The 20,103-nt window shown below is 47.8% G+C and overlaps 1 long non-coding RNA gene across 1 annotated transcript; it reads right to left on the reverse strand.

Annotated features, from left to right (window-relative positions):
* Positions 1 to 246: 246 nt before the first annotated feature.
* LOC109306633 lies at positions 247 to 19,626 on the reverse strand. The gene is made up of 3 exons (XR_002100063.1): positions 19,617 to 19,626; positions 14,485 to 14,489; positions 247 to 614 (listed from the first exon to the last, which is right to left on the reverse strand). It is a non-coding gene; the product is annotated as an uncharacterized LOC109306633 (long non-coding RNA).
* Positions 19,627 to 20,103: the final 477 nt, after the last annotated feature.

Raw genomic sequence — 20,103 nt, forward strand, 5'->3', positions numbered from 1 at the left:
TTGATCCACATTGGGGATCCCTGGCCTGGCCTCTTCCACCAATGAAATGCACTCTTCCTCTGTTGCTAGCGCTCCATATCTGTTCTCCAGGCAAACCACTGCACACAGGAATGACAATTTCTTCTTTTTGGCAGAAGATACACGCTTCCAGCTTTCACCTTCCTGAGAGTCCATTCCCTTTTCCAGCACCACCCCTGGCAGTCGTTCCTCCACAGTCCTAGAGGTTTCCTTTAGCACTGAATCAATGAAGTCCTTAAGGCTCTGAAGCATCCTCTGCTTCAGAGCCTTGCTACCTCCCCCTGTAGATCTCATGCCTTGTTCCTGAAGAACACCACCAGAAGTCACAGCTAATATTGCAAGCACTCCCACACCTGGTTGACACTGGAAGGAACCTGCAGACCGCAGTCTGCACAGCACCAAACCAGGACCTGCGTGGAAGCCTCAACAGCATGTGGTCCTGCATGGACAGACACCTAACAGATGGAACCGGAGGAAGAGTTGGAAGTGGCAGTGGCTCTAGTATTGCAACGTCCTCCAGCCATATCTCTGCGTCTTCTAATCTGCTGCCTCTCACTTCCTGCCTCTCTTTCCAAGCAGATCTTCTTTAGCATACTCTGTAACCGGCCTGTTTGCTGTTCCTTGATCAGAAGGGTTTCCTTTTTCCTGCAGCCTCTTTCCTCTCAGCAAGCTTCCAATAAAGGAGTGTGAGAGAGTTTCCAAGCAAACTCTCCCTTGCTCTAGACTCTCGGTAAACAAGGGACTTAAGCTGGTCTAGCTGCTGAGTTTTAGCTGCTAAAATAAAACTATGTAGTTAGTCCCAATTACATATAAGAAAAGAATCTTACCTTTCAGGCTCCCCTTCAAAGAGAGGGGCATTGAACTGACTAGAGAATTGCTTGCAAACTCTCCTGTTTGCTTCTCCCTGGTCACTTGGACTACCTCCTTTTATACCTCTCCTGGGCCTTGACTGGCTCGGCCCCTTTATTAGGGCCCTTTGTCACACCCAGACAGCAATCAGTCAGCAAGTAGTACACTCAGATGCTCAGAGCACACACCCAAGCACATAAACCCACCAAATAGCCCTTGGGAAGCCACTAGTCAGCTTTGCTCCCAGAAAACTGCTTGCAAATGGCCCTGTTTGCTTCTCCCTGTTCACTGATTAGTTCTTTTCTATGAAGTTCTTCAGAAAAATCTAGCTAACTGCTAACTCAAAGATGTCTAGAGCAGAGGGTCCCAAAGTTTCACCTTTGGAGGGCAATTTCAAAGGGGCTTGCTGGTCACATTTAGCCTATAGGCCACATCTTGGGAACCCCTGGTCTAAAGGCTTGCCAGATGTGAGTCAATATTTCAGAATAGTGCTGAGTTTGATGCCACTCATGGAATGTATTGGCCCCCAAAAAGCAGCCTTACCATCAGGCTCTTTTCATAAATGCTATTTTGAATCCCTGTATTTGGTCACAGATGTTGGATATCTTGAAGAAGGGCCTGTACAAATTGTTACCTTTCTTATTTATAAGCAAGATACGGCGAAAGGGTTTTTAGCAAAAGGTTAGAATCAGATGTGTTTGCTTATCATTTGATTCTGATTGCTGAAAATGTATTGGCATACCACCAAAAATTAAAATCCTATGCATCTGCAGAGCTACTTAACATCAGCCTCTTCTTAAAATGCTGCCTGTAGATATACAGGACACCTGCCCTGATGTGCTGTAATTACAGCATGTCAAAGTAGACTTGATTACTTGAGTCTGCTGGAGTGTGCTAATTAGCATGCTTCAGCAGCCTCAGTGTCTCGTGTATTCAGTGTCCCTGTGCTTCAAAATGGTGGTGGGGCCGCTTTAACTAAAGCTCCCCCACTGCCATTTTGAACTGCAGGACACTGAATCCATGAAACGCTGCAGGTGCTTTAATGAAAGCAGCTCCTAAGAGCCGTTCTAATAAAAGTGCCTCCCTCCCCCCGCCCCGAGCACATGTAAAGATGCTCTGAGATGTTTGTAAGATACTCAGATGTGGTGAGCCATGTACTTAGCCTTCAATATTTCAACTTCAATATTTCAGAAGCTGCATTTGGTCAAATATGATTTGGCTTGAGTATCTCAAGTCCAAAAACCATAGAAGAGGAGGACAGATTGAACCAGAAGTGACTGGTGATTAGTCGTATGCCCCCCTTTTACTTACACTCATAGTCTTACTCTAACTTGGACTCTTGGTACATTGTATGAATGTAATGAACTTGGTGTTACAAGTTCTTGAAGACTAGTGGTAAATACCATAGATAAGAATGTTAAATGGCAATGGATACTAGAGCTGAAAATATTCTTTTACATTAACTAGTCCAAGTTGTTCCCTTGTTTATATCTTGTAGTGTACAGCTGTCTAACGTCCAGGCAGCACCCATCATGGGCAGTTGGGCAACTACCAGTTCATCCCTACCACATGGGCTGCCTTGGGACCCCCCTCCTCCAGACCCCTGCAGCATGAGCAGCTCAGCTCCCCCACTTTTAGCCCTGCAAGCAGCACCCCCCAGCGCAGCACAGGCAACCAGACTTCCTGCATGCAGCACCATCCCCGCAGCTGCTCACACCACCCCCCTGCAGTGTGGGCAGCCTGGCTTCCTTCTTTGGAACACACATACCTGGGGCACCCTAGTCCTCTCTTGGCTACCAGGACACGAGTAATTGGTGTGCAGGGTGGCGGCAACCAGGTTAGAGTCCATGGGCTGCATGCTTTTGGGGGCCGTTCTAGTTCATACTCCTGTCTAGTTAAATATTTATATATTAATAATATATTAAATATTTTATATAATGAATGACATTTTAAATAAGGTTGACATTATTCATGACTTACTGTAGTCAAGTGAATGAGAGTTTGTGGGCTCAGACCATTACATGCTACATAATAAAGTTCACACACAATAACCTACATGTGAATTTGCTAGTTTTTCTATCCCAAACAGTCCAAACATAGCACTGTGGATGGCTTTGCTTCTTAGTTTTAATATAAAGTGATTGCAAAAAGCTACCAAAAAGAAGCATTTAATCAGATTAGAACAGACAAAGTATAACCCCTTGGTATACAATTGAGCTTTATAATCATATTAAACTTTAGTACTGGCATCAATGCCATATTACAACAACAAAAATGCTACAAGCATAAAATATTACAGTATTTTAAACGTATTACTAAATGTCATCCACTAAAAGTAAAAATTCAGTATATGGAGAAATGTGCCAGCTGGAAAACCAAGGAGCCTGGACTTGCCTATAAATTCATAGGAGAGCTTGACTACTACTTCCTCAGACAAGCCCTTCAGTATGCATCAGTGCACTGGAATAAGACCCACTGTCGATGCTCAGCACTCAGGACTGTGCCCTCATGCCACAATGTTTCATAAGTGTCAGAATTAGTTTTCTTTTACTGTGAAATAGACTTGATAAGCAGTGGCTCTCAATTATTTGAATAGTGATACAACTTCAAGGAGGATTTAGATTTTACCAGTACTCCAAAGTGACAATTTTCACCCAATCTGGCCACAGAAAGCAGTCTATAGCTGTGACCAAACACAAGTGCATGGCTGCAGACAGCTTCAAAAATGGCTGATCTGGTGAAATTCTGACCCCTCACTGCATGAAGTGAAGTATCCCATAAAGTCATGTTCAGATGTAGCATCTTGTGTAACTTATGTCTGCAGAGCACCTAGCCGGTCTCTGTTTTCAGAATGGGAGGGGGGAAAGGGGGTGGAAGGGGGGAATGGGAGGGAGTTCAGTCTGGGGGGGTTTCACTCCACCCCAACAATGAGGCAGATGTATTGGAGCTCCCCCTGCTGAGGTGAGGAGGCTCCAATTCACCTACCCCATCCTTCAGTGCCCACTGAGGAGCCCCAAGATCGAGCTCCCTCCACTGCCTTTCCCCCCTCCCATTCTGAAAACAGTGAGCGCTGGCAGAGAGCCCTGGCTGTTGCTATGGGAACCTGGCTCTAGGCTACAAGCCGGCAGATAGATTCCTCTTGCCCGTGGAACCAAGAGTGAACTTCTGCTTGGGCTGGGGTAAGGTTGTTACTCAGAACACTTTGCAGAAATAGTTTTGAGTTACAGATGGGAGCTGCACTTCTGTTTGCTCCCTTATAAAACTTGTAAATTTAGGCAGCCAAAAAGTGGTCTGACTTCCCAGGGCTAAGCACTAGAACAGTGATCCTCAACCAAGGTGTTATAGCACCTTAGGATGCCTTAAGATCCTTTCAAGCATTGTTAGGTGTGTAAACATGATTCACAAGAAGAACACAGAAGTTTCAAATAGGAATCCATGCTGTTAACAACATCAGAACTGCTATGGTCTTTCTGAGCTTTTTGCAGCAGAAAAACTGCTCTAAAATTTTTTTATAGTCAAAAAGCAAATGAAAACTAAGAACTAGTGTTTTCCAAGGGAGACCTTGAGTCTAATGAAAGGGGTGCCTCGAGTCTGAAAAGATTGAGAACCACTGACTTGGAAGCTCCTGTTGACTTGAGTGGATGCATCTACACATGCAAATACTGCAGGGTCAATTTATGCTAGTGTAAATTACTCTAGCATAAACTGACCTGGAGAGGCATCTACACATGTAGGGACAAGGGAGCAGATTTGCTGCTCATGGCAACAATCTGCTCCTGTCCCCACTGCAGCAGCTGGGGGGAGCTCTAGGCTCTCCCTGGGTGCTAGCCCAGGGGCTGGAAGGAAGCACAAGGCCAGGGACATTGCTCCCTCTCCCTGGGAGCTGCCTGCTGCCAGGGCAAGCTCCGCCACTGGAGCCAGGGCACAGACAATGTCCCTGCTGCCCCTGCAGCAAGGAGCTCCCAGCCCCTGCTCCGTCATCTCCCAGCCTGGGCCCCTGTACTATGAAACTCAGGCTAGGAGGTAAGGATCTCCCAGCCCAGGTCCGGTAACCACAGGGCTGGGAGATAAGGATCTCCCAAACTCTGATCTGTGATTGTATCTCCCAAACTCTGATCTGTGATTGTATCTCCCAAACTCTGATCTGTGATTGCAGAGTGTGGGCTGGGAGCTCTTTGCTCCTGGTGCAGGGGGACATTGTCCCTGCCCAGGCTACAGTGGCAGAGCCTGCCCCAGCAGCAGGCAGCTCCCAGGGGCAGGGAGCAAGCTCCCCTGCTGCCTGGCTGACCGGGAGCATATTTGCTTCTGGTCAGGGGTCTACACATGCACTACTGCACAGTAATTAATTGAGAGTAAATTTGCTACCTGTATTTACAGGTAGAAAATTTACTTGCGATTAGAGCAAATTTCTGCACAGTAAGCATGTAGTAATTTGCTGCATGTGTAGATGGTGACACTGTGTGGTAATTTGGTCTAATCTTGAGTAAAGTGTCTTGTGAAGACATGCCCAGTGAGAACTTCTGTGCCAGCTAATTTAGGTGCCTTCAGTCAACTTAGGCAACTGATATGTGGGAAGCCTTAAAAATTTCAGCCTGCATTTAAAGTAGAATGAGCAACTGCATTCTTCATTTGTAAATTCTTTGTTCATTTCCCCCCTCCTGCTCATATAAAAATATTAAAAGCAAGTTTATATTCAGATGTTGTTATAAATAAAGGGTTTTGGTGATATCTTTTATTGGACCAACTGTATGGCTAGGAGAGAATTTAGACAAGCTTTTAGGCATAACATACCTTCCTCAGTGCCCATCCTCAAGGGCCAGAAAGTTTGTCTAACATATCTCTTAGCTATACAGTGGGTCTAGTAAAAGGTATCACTGAAAAAACCCTTGCTTCTTGTGTATTGCCTGGATCTTCAGTAGTTACAACACCAACCCCCTGTTGAAAATACATGCTTTTAACTTTTCAAGTAGACATGGAAGCATAGGATTGAGCAGCCAAGACGGGGGGTTGTTTGTTTGTTTTAAAGCAAAGGCCTAAAGGAAATTGTCCAGCATTTGTCTGTTTGAAGAACAGAAGTAACAGAAAGGATTCGGGGCATCAAATCTAGTCTCCAGTTTTTTAGGCAATCATACTACATCACATATGCATGACCAGGTCAAGCATATAAAAACAGGATGTTTGCCACTGCACACCTACAGGAAATGTGTTTCAGAACCTCCCTGCTGAGACAGTTAGAAAGTGGCTCCTAATTTCCTGCCTAAAATTGTTTGTGTCTAGCTTATTCCCATTTGTTCTTTTGCCAGCATTATCCTTTAGCTCAAATAGTCCCTTTCCATGATGTATTTATAGAGTAATCGTATCTCCTCTTGGTCTTGGTTTTGCAAGACGAAATCAGACACATTCTTCTAGTTTGTAACCCATTTGTAACCCAAGGGAGGCTCTCCAGGTCCCTGGTCATTGTGTTGACCCTTCACTGCACCTGTTCAGTTTGGATTCACCTTTCTGGTATGTGAGGGATGGACTGTATTCTAGACAAGTTCACTCCAGGGCCTTGTACAATAATTCCTTGTTTTTACTGGAAATATCTTGACTGTTGGATCCTAAGGTTGCACTTTCCTCTTTTTGCAGCTTCATCATATTGGAGGTTCATCGTCATGCTGTAATCAATGAGTACACCCATGGGACATCTGTACCAGGCTCCAGTGCTGAAAGAAGGGCCCATACTGTGGCATACTGTAATTACCAAGGATCTGAGTCTTCCATTCACCATGGAAAAATGTGGGAAAACATGGATTTTCTCATTTTATAGAGAAAAACACAGATTTTCTCTTTTAATGGAGAAAAATGTGGGAAACTGCAGGTTTCTCCTTGCAGGCTGGCAGAGTTCCAGCCTGCAAGGGGCTGTGGGGTGCGGGAGGAGGGTGATGAGGCAGGGGGCACTAGGCAGGTGAGTCTGGCAATGGGGGGGTTGAGGGCCCCATAGAGAGAGAGGCAGGGAGTTAAGCAGGGCTGGGGGCTCTGCTTAGCTGAGGCAATGTGTGGGGCCTGGGCTTTGGGGCCCAAGGCTTGGGCAGGAATGAGCAGCTACAGGGCCAGGTAGGGAGCTGGATAGAACCATGGGCGACTTGTTCAGGGGACAGGGGGAGGGGAGGTGGCTCCCTACCACTGCACGCACTCCCATGTGCCCCCCAGATTTGTGCATGGGGGCAGATGCAGGCTGCTTGTGGTGGGCTTAGGGCTCCCTACCCTGCTACCCTCCCCACAGAGCCTCTATGGTCCAGCAGGTGGGACCCAGTGTGGCAGGGCAGGGAGGCTCAGTGCTGCAGCTGGGAGCCCCATGCCACCATGGCAAGGTGTCCCCTGACAATGCAGCAACATTGGGGGTGGTGGTGCTCAGTTTTGCCCCCCACTTATGCCAGGTTGCCAAGGGGTGCCTCATCATGGTGATGCAGGGCTTCTGGCAGCAGCACTGAGCCCTCTCTCCCCACCCCACCCTGCTTTTCCCTGCTACACTGGGTCCTGCCTGCTGGACCACAGAGGCCCTGTGGGGATGGCAGCAAGACAAGGAGCCCCAAGCCTGCAGCGGGAAGCTCACATCCACCCCACGTGGGCTCCGCTCCATGGGCAGGTGCTTCCCATGGGGAAAGGGAGCTGGGCTCCGCACTATGCTCTAGCCACAGCACCAGCCACTTCTCACAGGGCTCAAGCACTGGTGGGGGGGGTTTAAGGCAGAAGGCTGTAGACCCAGGTCTTTGGCCCCATAGCCCTGGCAGCTGAGGACCCCTTCCAAGAGGACTGGGGAGGCAGAGGGCTGTAGGTCATGAGTGAGGAGCCCCAACAGGGGTGGGGGGACTGTGGGATGGGGAGTGAGGGGCACTGGCAGGGCCAGGGGCTGTGGGTCAGGAGTGAGGAGCACCTGGGGGGGCTATGGGTAAGGGGCACCAGTAGGTCAGGGAAGACGGGGAGCTCTGGGTTGAGAGTGAGGGGCACTGGGAGGGGCTGGGGCATTGGCAGGGCTGGGAGGGTGTGATGGCCAACAGCATGAGCAGGGGCTTGACACTGGCATATGAGGGCTGTTCAGCACCACAGAGTGGAAGAGAGGGGGCAGCCACAGCTGGACCCGCATCCTGGTGAACAAAGAGGGCAGGGCAAGCTCTGATTTTCTGTAAAAACACCAAAATCAAATGCCAAAATATATTGGTATTTAGAATGTATTTTATTATAATGAGTGAGGCACTGGTAGGATTCCAGATTGCTTTAAAATTGTAACAAGGGCCGTGTATAGACAAAATGAGAGGCGTGTGTGCTCAGCACTTTAAAGCAGGCTAAATGCTTTTGCACTGCTTTAATGGTGTTGGTGTTTGCATGCCTTGGTGGCATATTGCTCATTCATTCCAGTTGCTGTAGGAAATTCGGCAGCATAATGCACTTTAAATGACTTGGGGTGCAGCAAACTAAAACCCCTTCGAGGAGTTTGCTGCCCTACAGCCGTGGAGCAAAGCAACAGGCTCTGTGCAGCTCCACGGCTCTGCAGGAAGCCCTGCAGGCAGCCTGGGAAAGCAGGCTCTGGCCAAGAAAAGCGGTGAGCCTGATCTCCCCTCCCTCCCTCCCCCAGAGCCTGCCTGCCTGCCTGAGCTGTGCGGGGCCCCAGTGGTTCCTTCTGTGGTTGTGGTGCCCCCCGGGACCACCCGAGCTGGGTGCCTGTGGGCGGATGTTACCGGGGGGTCTGCCAGTGCCATGGAGGGAAGCACCCCCCCACACCTCCAGCCCAGGGACCACTCCTTCCCGCCGGAGAGGCAGGTAAGTCAGCAGGGTATGCGCACAACACAAGAGTTTAATCAGCCCTGAATTGAAGAGGCAGGTAAGTCAGCGGTGCTTTTTAAAACCCACTGCTTCAATTTAGGGCCCCCATTTTGTCTGCACGCGCCCTATATCAATAAAACATTGTGTTTAATTGATACATATACATATAGTGGTGTTTCATTTTAATCATTGAAAAATGTGGATTTTGAAATTTTTTTAATCAGAGAATTTGGGATTTTTTAACAGAGAAAACCAAGATCCCTGGTAATTACTGAGAAGGGGGAGGGAGCTCAGGCCCTTTGAACAGACTTAATGGTGAAAAGGATCTAAATAAGATGGCTGCCCACCATAGGTGTAGACAGTGATTGGTGGGCCTGGGGTGGAAGTCGAGGGTCAGGTGATCCAGAGAGAGGCTCAAAAGCTTAGCCCAGAAGAGGCAATTTGGCTGTAGGAGCTGCTGGAAGCAGAGCTCCCAGGGAGAGCCAGTCTGGATCGCCTGGCGGCAAGGACCACGTGCTACAGAAGGGTGGAAGAGACCCTATGTTGCAAGCAGCATGAGATTAGTACTTTGCACCTTTTGCATTTGTGTTATCCGAGGGGGGCAAGTTTGAGAACAGCTGCTCATACTTTGATTTAAATTTGAACCAGAGGACCAGAGTTGCTGAAATGGATGGATTGAAGGCCACTGGGGTGCAGCAGAGGCACTGAGTTTATAGTACTCCTAGAGGGCTGGAGCCCTGGGGTGTTGTGTGCGGGCAGTAGCCCAGATACATTGCATAAGGGAGGAGTGTGGCATATCAGGGGACTTTGTATCTGGCCGCAAGACCCAGGGGGGAATACAAACCACATGCCTGCAAAGGGGGCAGAGGACTGAGCTGGAGCTGGGGCCCAAGAACCTAAAGTCCTGGTGTGATGGATCTTGGGCTGTGAGCGGAGGTCCAGAAGGGCCTGAGTTCAGATAGGAACCCACTGCAAGTCCCACATCTGCCTCCTGGGGCAGCTTCCCTATGAACCTGTAGCTAAGTTGTGGCACACAAGGTAACCATGAGGTGGCAGGGCCCAGAGAGCCCTGAAGCAAGAGTGAGGAGGTTGCAAGCTAGGCCCGGAGACCTTACAGCATCAGCCCAGAACTGTCCACATTACACATTCCCACTCACTTGCCAAACTGGCTGTGAAGCCACTCGAGGGGCACCCTCTGGAGCCAGTCAGGCATGCTAGAGGTAGAGGTCTTAGAGTGGGTTGCAAGGGGCATCCATCCCTGGAGCAGCTCTGCTGTTGCATTCCAGTGTTTGTTGTACATGAACACAAGTCTGTGGGTAGGGTCTGCAGCGTGGGCTGGAAGTGCAGGTTCCAGGAAGCTAGGAGGAGAGATGCTGCACACAGTGTAGTCATACCTCCCTATGACCTCCACCATCTCAGTCAGTTTTGATAGATGAACCTCTAACTTCTAGGAGAATTTCTTGTTGTTAGTTCAAAGGGCCAGATCCAAATTAGCCTTGAAGAAGGAATCTGAACAGAACTAAGGCACCCAAATTCTGTCGAGATCATGTATATTCAACCTCTATTCCACAGGCCAAATGTGGCCTGGGAAGCCATAGTATCTGGTCTGCGGGGCTCCTCACAGGTCTGGAAATTTGGTGGTGGGAGAATGGTGGTCATTAATACTGCCACTGTTCTCCACTGCCAGATTCCCAAACCCCAAGCCCCATGCAGTGGGTTGGAGCTGGGCCAGACTCCCTCCCCCTGTGCCCCCCACAGCTTGACTGGGGCCAGGCCATACCTCTCTCCCCATGCAGGGCTAGGATCCCTCTCCCCTCTCCCCACACCCAACCAGATGCAGTCCTGCTACAACCACTGCAGGCTCCAGCTCTGGATCAGTTCCAAGCCTGATCCTTGAGGAACTTCATTCAAAATCTTCCTCCAGCCCTATCATTCTCCAGTCAATGCTGTCTGCTGCTGTCTCCCCTTTAGCCAGTTCCTCATCTACCTTACAGTTCTTGTAACCCCTACCTTCTCTGTGTTATCTAATCATTTTCTATATGAAGTCCTGATAGAGGAGATCTAATGTATTTACTTTGTCTAGAAATTTATTTTTCTGATCAAAGAAAAATACCACGTTACTCTGTGATCTATTTTTGGTAACTGATATCACATTTTATCCCATTTTCCTGTTCTCTCCATGTGTCTAATTAGCTCTCTCAAAATTTGATCTGGAGCCTTGCATGCTATTGAGTACAAGTGAATGGGCCCAGAGCTCTTTTTTCCCTTTCTTAAATTGAGGCACAATATTTACGGTTCTTCAGTTCGTGTACTACCCAAAATGGATCTTTTGTTAAAATCCTGGTTACCAGACCCAGACCATTCTGGGATGGAGATTGGGAGTCCTCTGGCCTGAACATGTTAACTTTCATTGTTTTGCTTATACCATGATTGTGGTGACTTCCTATTCTGTGTTCTTGTTCCCCTGACTATTCTGTGTCTGCCCCCCATGGTCAACAAGGTTGTTTAATGAAAACTGAAGCAAAGTATTTGCTTAGTTTTCAGGCCTAGATTATCTTTAACTTTTACCCTAGTTTACCTATGGCCAGTTCCATTGTTCCTTATTTGTTTGCTATTTATGTGGTTGAGGAATTCTTCTTTGAAATTTTTAGTCATTTCTTTTGCTAGGCTTACCTCAGACTGACTTCTGACAATCTCACTTTATCCTGATGCTTCACAGCCTCTAAGACACAGGTTTCTTTGCTGATGACTCCTCCTGTCCCATCAGTCATAGGTTCTCTGCTTATTTCCAGGGATCCTGGTTTCCCCTAGAAAAAAAAATTCCCCAATTTTCAGATTTTAAAAAGTATCCCCAAAATCCACATTTTCCATGATTAAAATGACAAACCACTAATATTTGGCTATATAGAGAGTGGCGGTTCATATTGATCACAGAAAAATGTGGATTTTAGGTTACTTTTTTAATTTGAAAAGTGGGGATTTTTTTAATCAGAGAAAACAAGGATCCCTGTTTATTTCTAATGTCCTTCTTCAGATAATAAGATTCATGCTAAGCCCTCCCTACAAATGTTTTTCCCTCCGCCCCTTATCTGGGGAATGCATTCCAGATACTTTTTGCACCCTTAACTTGGAGAAATTCCAGCCCTTCTGATTTTTTTTTTTAAGTCCCTGAGTTCAGTCCATTGACTACTCCTTTAGTCTCTGCTTCTGAAATTAAGATCCTTAGTTAGACACCTATTTCATCTTTCCATTTTATGTTAACTGAATCAACTCATGATCATTTGATACAAGGTTACTTTACACATTCAGTCTCATAATATCCTCACTGCATACGCAAACCAAGTTGAAAACACCATGACCTCATCAAATACGATGGTCACTGAACCTGCAGGAAGAAATCTGGTGGCTGTTGCATTCAAGAGTAAGAGACCTGTCGCAGGGCACTTAAGCACCATGTGCCTAAAATAGAAGTGACCCGGGAGAGACCCCTAGTGGTGAGAAGGGGGAGGCTAAGCTGCCAGTCACCAAGGCAGCACAGGTGCGGGTTGCCAAGACAACCAGTGAATACCAGCTGACGGGAAGGGGCAGGGCTTGACCCTTCTTAAGCCCAGGACTGAGGCCAGGAGGGCAGTTCCCCTCTGGCTGCCAGGGAAGGGAGAGCTCGGCCAGTGTAGGGAGAGAGGAGAAGCTACACTGCATGAGCCTCTCCTGGTTGCTGCCTGGGTTGGAGGATTTTCCCAGTAGGGATTGCACGTTGGTCTGACTATATGGTTTAGCTTTATGTTATAGCCAGTAGGCGTAGGTTTGCGTTACAGCCAGGTTGGCTGGTGGTAGTGTTTCCGTTTGTAGTTTCATCTACCGGAGGACCAGGTGAGGCTATAAGGGGTTGGAGGAGGCCTCATGGGGGCTCCATGGTAGCGTGGAGACCCAGCGCCAGAGAGGGCGCAGCGTTTAGGGATGTATCAACCCCGGCCCCAGTGCGGGCAGGATCACGAGGCAAGGCTCCAGTGCGGGCAGGATCGCGAGGCAAGGCCCCGGTTTGGGCCACGAGAGTGAGAGGAACCCCAGTGCGGGTGAAAGCGTGGGGAAAGGCCCCAGTGCGGGTGGTGAGCCCCAGTGCAGGCCATGAGTGTGAGAAGAGCCCCAGTGCGGGCGCAAGCATGGGGAAAGGCCCCAGTGTGGGCGGCAGCCGCAGCAGAAGCCAGAGAGCATCCGTGAGGGCACGGGCAATGGAGATGAGCCCGGGGACCCATGAGGGCACGGGCGACTGCGGCACAAGTCAGGGGGTGCCCGTGAGGGCAACAAGAGGGGAATTGACCAAACAGCATCCGGTACACCTGCGAGGCTTGGGGCGTCGTATAGGGGTGGTAGGAGCCACGTGTAGCCCCGGAGGCTTTAGTGCACCGAGTCACCAAAGGCAGGGCATGGACTGGGACATCTCAGCGCACTGTGCCAAAGAAGATAAAAGGCAGCCTCCCTTTACCAGTATTAACATCAAAGACATAGCGGGCAAGATAGTGAGGGTGCATTGAAACCAACTTGGCACAGTAGGGGGAGCTAGGGGAGTTCATGGCACCCCTAGGTCCCGCCCTGTCACAAGACCCTACCATCGTTAGTGGCATTTGTTCTTCTCTCCACATCTAGAGAGTTAATCTTCTACAATGATACAATTCCTGCAGAAGTTCTTTAATGACATTACAGAGCTCTCTTTCCTTGTCCAAATGGGGTCCCAGGGAGTCTACTGCACTATCCCAGTAGTAGCCCTCTTTTATGATCCATCTCCAAAGTGTTTTTTATTCCAAACAGACTCTGTGTATCTGTGCTCTTAATTCAGGACAGTTGCATCATTATTTGCAATGGTAACCTATCACCATTGCCAAACTTACATGCCTTTCCTGAGAGGCCTTGTGTTCCAGATTGTTACTATCAGTTCATCTTCATTAGCTTGTCATGCCTTTATCCTTCTTCCCTGGGAGCTGGAAGAATTCCAGTGAAGATCACCTGAATCCTCCACTCTGAATCTCTGTACCCAACCCAAGGCAGTTACCCTTAATCCACCCCAATGGAAACCTTGCAGTGCCAAGAGACCCAGTGGAAAAAAATTCTTCCTTGATCCCATCCGGAGTTGTGCAAGCCTGGCTTTGTCACAGCTCTGGGTAAGGCACTCACCCTTCCAGTCTCTGGATCTGTTCTGGTGATGGGTCTCAATTTCATTTTGGCATCTATATTAATTTTAACATGACCCTGTATGTAATGTTTTCTATTATGATGTTTTGACAGCATTGGAACAAAATCTTTCATTAGCTCCTCATTGACATTTCTGGGCATTTTCATTTCACAGAAGAGTTTGAAATTTCAGGTGGTTGCCAAGCTTTAGAATGAAAACGAAGTTTGGAAGGTTGGTGTTCCCCTCGGATCTAAAATTCTGAGTTTTGACTAGTTCACTTACAGCAAAGAAGTAAGGGGAGGGAGGGAGGGAGGGAGAGAGAGAGAGAGACCTTGTAACCTGCTCTGGTAATGGTAATAAACACAGTCTATTTTAAACCAAGTTGCAAAGCAATGGGGTTATGGTAGAAAATGTCTTGGCAGCGCCATGGTCTCAGACAGAAGGAATCCAGCTCAAGTTTCTCCTCTTCTTTAACTGCAGCAGTATGGCATGGGGAGAGTCTGTCTTAACAGGTGGGTCCTAAGTTATAGAGGGCTTTACTGATAGACATAAATGTCATCCAGACGCACACAAGCAAACATGGGAGGCAATAAAGCACCTGTTTATAATAAGACCGCAGGAAGATACCCAAGTAATAATAGGAGCACCCTTTCTGCCTCCATGTTAGCCTCCAAATTGATTTAAGATGCAGCCCTATGCAGCACATCTTGCAATCGGCTAACTGCAACCCTGCCAGAGGAGCACCAACAATCACTTTAAAGTGTCAGACTGTTATTTAATGACATGGTATGGGATGTCATTAAACTGGCTGCTGAAAAACAGTGCCTCAGTACTGAATGGGAGCACACAGTGGCCATGTCTAAGGTCTTAGGGATGATTTTTAGTAAGCTGACAGCAATTACTTTGAAAGGATTTTCTCTTCCGTGGAGCACTGGGGGTTGAAAATGAAAGAAATGGGGTGGGGGGGAAGGGGTGGAGATTCTCCCAGGTCTCATTTCTTAAGCTAAGACTTTCCCACCTTGACCCCAATCCACCCTGATCAGCCAAAGCAAGCAAGGGCAGAAGTAATCCTTCTTTTCAGAGTCCCCTGCCTTCTTTCCCCAGACAAGCAACCAGGCACTTCAGCTGGGGAGCCTCTGCCTTCCCACCTATGCATTCCTGATGGAAGAAGGATTGTGGGTTTTCTCCAGCAGTGGCTTTTAATCACAGAGCACCTGGGGTAGAAACAAAGTGGTACTGCCAAGTTCTCCTCTTCCATTGGTTCCTTCCACTCTGAAAACTGTTCCATCTTGCCTACAATATTTGCTTCTCATCAAAGCCGGACCTAGACAGATTATTGGGGTGGGCGGATGAGAATAGGATGGGATTCAACACCGACAAGTGCAAAGTGATGCATCTGAGAAGGAACAACCGGCACAATACCTACAGGCTGGGGAACTCCCTTCTCGTCAGTACAGAGGCGGAAAAGGATCTTGGAGTCATCATTGGTGCCAAGATGAACATGGGCCAGCAGTGTGGGGATGCAGTCAAGAAGGCCAACCGCACCTTGTCATGCATCCACAGGTGCATCTCCAGCAGATCCAAGGAAGTGATCCTCCCTCTCTATGCAACACTGGTCAGGCCACAGCTGGAGTACTGCGTCCAGTTCTGGGTGCTGCACTTCAAGAGGGATGTGGACAACATCGAGAGGGTCCAGAGGAGGGCCACTTGCATGATCAGGGGGTAGCAGGGCAGGCCCTACGAGGAGAGGCACCTGAACCTGTTCAGCCTCCACAAGAGAAGGCTGAGGGGAGATCTAGTGGCCTGTTACAAACTAGTCAGAGGGGACCAGCAGGCACTGGGGGAGTCCCTGTTCCCCCGAGCACTACCAGGGGTGACCAGGAATAACAGTCACAAGCTGGCAGAGAGTAGGTTTAGGTTAGATATCAGGAGGCACTACTTCACGGTCAGGGCGGCTAGGGTCTGGAACCAGCTTCCAAGCGAAGTGGTGCTGGCTCCTACCCTGGGGCTGTTTAAGAGGAGGCTGGGTGTACACCTTGCTGCGATCATTTGACCCCAGTACTCTTTCCTGCCATGGCAGGGGGTTGGACTAGATGATCTACTCGGGTCCCTTCCAACCCTAGAAACTATGAAACTATGAATGCTATGTGGAGCACATGCTAGTTACAACCTGGAGGTGATTCCAGGCTCTTCTATTCATTCCAAAGAAACCCTAAGGCCTACATTAAAATGGCTGAATCAAGATATGAAGTGCTGGAAATGAGGGTGCAGATTCTATGGGCTATGGGACCAAGAGAATTATCTAGCTCTGGCTGTTTTGAGGATTGCCATTTCCATAGCCCAGGCCTCTAGGTTTGCCCTTGTACATCTCTATCTTCAGCTCTGCTCTCCTTCTGTTCAGCTTGGCCACCACCTCGTTTCTTCCAGCATTGCCTTCATCCCAGGTAAGACCTACAAAAAAGTAAGGAAGCTTTATGTGGGTATTTTCATTCTTGTGAGCTGTTCAGCATTTTTGCACTTGTGCTCTTTTACTGAATGGTGAATTGGTAATGCCTCTGTATATAAAATATATTAAACCACCCTAAAATAACACTATGCTATTACCTTTTGTGCAACAGTTTTTGGTCTCTTACTGCTACTGTTACTCGCCCTTTTCATGCTGTGCATTTAATTTAAGCACTCTTTCTGCCCCTCCCCCCCCCAACTCCTTTCTTCAGACCAAAGGACGCACTAGTCCAATAAACCTGCCACTGTAGGGCTTGTTGCAACACATATCAAAACCTACTGGTTCAGGATAGCATCTATTTAATTAACAGCCAAGGCCAGAACATGCCCCATGGGCAGGTTTGTTCCTTATGGGAAGACTTGTTTCAGAAACAACAGCCCAAAAAGCTCATCAAAGCTGACTTGGGGTAAGAGCCTGGCTCCCTCCGCATTCACAGCCTTTGGGGAGAATGTGTTTGGAACAAGCCGTGTATGTTAGCACCCTCTTGTGGGAGCTGACAGAGCTGTGGTTTTTGTTTTTGTTTTGTTTTTTTCACTGAAGAATATTTGCTTTCCCTGCAGCCCCATGAGTGCAGCCCTTGATGACTGCTACTGTACTGAAAAAGAGTAAGTGTCAGTAGGGTCCATCATGAGAAGGGATGGTGGGGGAAAGCATTAGGATGACCCAATAGACCTGGAAAACCTCACTCTAGGGACCTGAAAGCAGTGCTTTCACCAGCTGTAATGGAGTGAAGTCTAGACCCTTCTCTAGGGACAGCTGCATCCCAGAACAGAACCATATTTCTAAACTTTTCATACCATAAGTGAGAGAGGGTGTGAGAGCCATTTGGTTGCAACACAGGAAGTTTAGATTATGCAGACCACCGCTCTTTGAATTTCTTTGTTATTGAGGCTTTTACAATTAGGGACCTTATGAATGTAATTTTAATTATACCTTCTAAAAACTCCTCAGATCAGAAGCTTATTCTAGGTCTTTAGAAGATGGGTCTGTAATTATAGAAAATGAACTGCATTTTAGCTTGCAAATGAAATTAATAACAGCAGTTCCCCAGTTGACTCTGTGAGTAGTTAATGTTAGAAACAGGATATTTTACTACAATATGAGTTTTAAAATCACTTGAGAGAGTTTCTGTATTTTAAGTAGGAAAATAATTCATACAGTGAATTCTGTGTGCCTTTTGCAAAATATCAGGGATATCCAGCTGTAAGGTGAAATTCTTTATCAATAACTATTTCCATATACTCTCCCCTTTCAGCCCTTGTCTTGGGGCAGGCAACTTGTACAGACTGTAAATTTGAAAAAAGAATCTAACGCACAGTATTAGCGATGCAAAAGAAGTATCCGAATCTTACCTGAGATGCGCTAACGGGTTTCCTCATATTTCTAGAAATACCCATTTATGAGTTCACACATGAAATTGTGGCAGGGTGGGTTTCTATGACCCAATAGTTCAAGACACTAGGCAATGTCCAATTCCTGTATTCCTAGCTAAATTCAGACCCTGGTAGATAGCAAGTTTTCTTTTTCTTGATGATTTGCAATTTATGTCTCTGGTTTTTTGTTTTTGTTTTTTTAGAAGGATCATCAAAAGTGTGTTGTTCAATCTCCTATTGGAGCCAAAGGCCAAGTCCAGACAAGTGCAGACGTTTGGTTTCCTGGGGACAGGTAACAGTGGCATACCTTGTGCACCTTGCACCACAGCTACTTGTCCCCAGAAAACACCCATACCATGCATGCTTTGGCATGCAGCAAGTTACCCTAGTAGTGGAGGCTGGGGCAGCACTGGGCTGGTCCCAGCAGCTTTATCTGGTGTCCTGGGGATCTGGGGCAGAAGTTTCATGAACTGGTTTGACTCAAACCAGTTAAGTCTGATACTACATTGTTCTTGCGGGGGGGAGGGAGCTTCCAATCCACCTGCCCCCGCTTCCCCCAGCACAGGCTGGGCAAACCCCAGATGGGGCTTCCTCCACTCCCTTCTCCATCTCCCATTCTGAAGACAGCACTGGAGCTGGGAATGGGGACAGCCAGGGCTAGGGCAGGTGCACAACCACACCAAACTAGAGCTTGATCCCCCAACCCCCTGGACCCAACAGCCAATGTCTGTTGGGTCAGGGGAAATGGTGTAACTTATGGTGCTTCCTACAAGCTGCAAGTTTCTGTGTCCAGAATGTCCAATTGTTCTTTGGTTAACTTCAGCTCAGCAGTTCTGACTCTTCCAAAGCTACTCACAGAGTCTGGTCATACTCTATGATCTAAGAATAAACAATAAAAGAGAAGTAGGGCTGGAAGGGACCTTCAGAGATCATCTAATCCAACCCCCTGCCGGACACAGGATCATCTCTATTCAAATCATCCTATACACATCTATTGTCTAACTTATTAGCAAAGTTACACAGTCAACCCTGACACAATGACAAGACATAGAAACCTACCCTGCCACAAGTAAAGCAGGAGAACAACAGTGGCCAATATCCTGCTACTTCAAAGGCTGCTAAAATATGCTCAAGAAATACAAAGAGAGCCAAGCCCCCACTACAGAGAGGCAAAAATCCCCGGAGTCAATACCAATCTAACAGCTATATAGTGCAGTTGGTTTGACCCTGAGCAAAAGGGCAAGACTAGGAACCTCTGGGCTTAAGTCTCAGCAAAAACATTGTAACACCCCAGTCAAAATCCCCAGCCTTGGCTGCAGCCAACACACAGTGCTTCCAAGGGAAGTGGGGGGGAAAAAAACCCTTCCTGTCCCATGTGGCAAACAGCAAAGCCCAGAAGCATGGGAAAAACCCATAAGAGAGCATTGTTATAGCTCTTCTAGATTAGGGATGCTCAACCTCTGGTTCACAGGCCAAATGTGGCCTTTGCAGTCATGGTATCTGGTCCATGGGGCTCCCCATGAATCAAGAAACTTAGTCATTACAATTTGGTAGTGGAAATTTACCCACCATGCCCCAGCACCAAACTCCTGAACCCCAAGCCTCATGTGATGGGTTGGAGCTGGGCCATGCTTCCTTCCCCCTGTGGGGCCGGGCCATACCCCCTTCCCACTGTGGCTCTGTTGGGGCCAGGCCATGCCCCTCTAATCGCTGCAGGGCCAGGTTGGGGCAAAGCTGCCTCTCCTTCCTCACACAGCCAGATGGGATCCCGCCATGACTGCCCCAAGTGCCAGATCCAACCATTAGCCAGATATGGCCCACTGACTGACTGGGTGCTGCCTGTTTGGCCCACCAGCCAAAAACTTTGAGCACCACTGCCCTATATCATAACTCCTAGAACGTAGCTGGCCGATGCTTGTCCAAAGCATTGTCTATGTAAATCTTAGCATTCTCCAGACCATCAACATTTTGAGGAGGGAGGAGGGTTCCAATGAAGGCCTTTGAGTGCTGAGTGTTACCCGTGAGCAGTCTGTTGAGGCAGAGTCTTCCAAAGGAAGGAAACAGAGAGAACAGAAAGTTTTGGTACTGACCATCTCTTTTAGGACTTCCTTCCCCTCTCCCCCCTCAAAGGTAATGGAAAATGTTCCTTTGTTATGTATTTAATTAGCTCTTTCAGATCTAAACATAAGCAAAAGTTTAATCTTTTTCCTAGGCAGTGACAGAGTGTACCTGCTATTTGTTTACAGGTTCCCCTCGATTTATGCTGTACATACGTTCCTGGAAAAGTGTGCATACACTGAATTTTCATAAAGGGAACCAGTTCATAAAGTAACAGGAATATGTTCCCACGGCGGTGAGGTAGGGAGGGAAAGGGCAGGGGGAGGGCA

The sequence above is a fragment of the Crocodylus porosus genome, unplaced genomic scaffold, assembly GCF_001723895.1.
Source record: "Crocodylus porosus isolate Cpor-Errol unplaced genomic scaffold, CroPor_comp1, whole genome shotgun sequence".
In the NCBI taxonomy this organism is placed as follows: Eukaryota; Metazoa; Chordata; order Crocodylia; family Crocodylidae; genus Crocodylus; species Crocodylus porosus.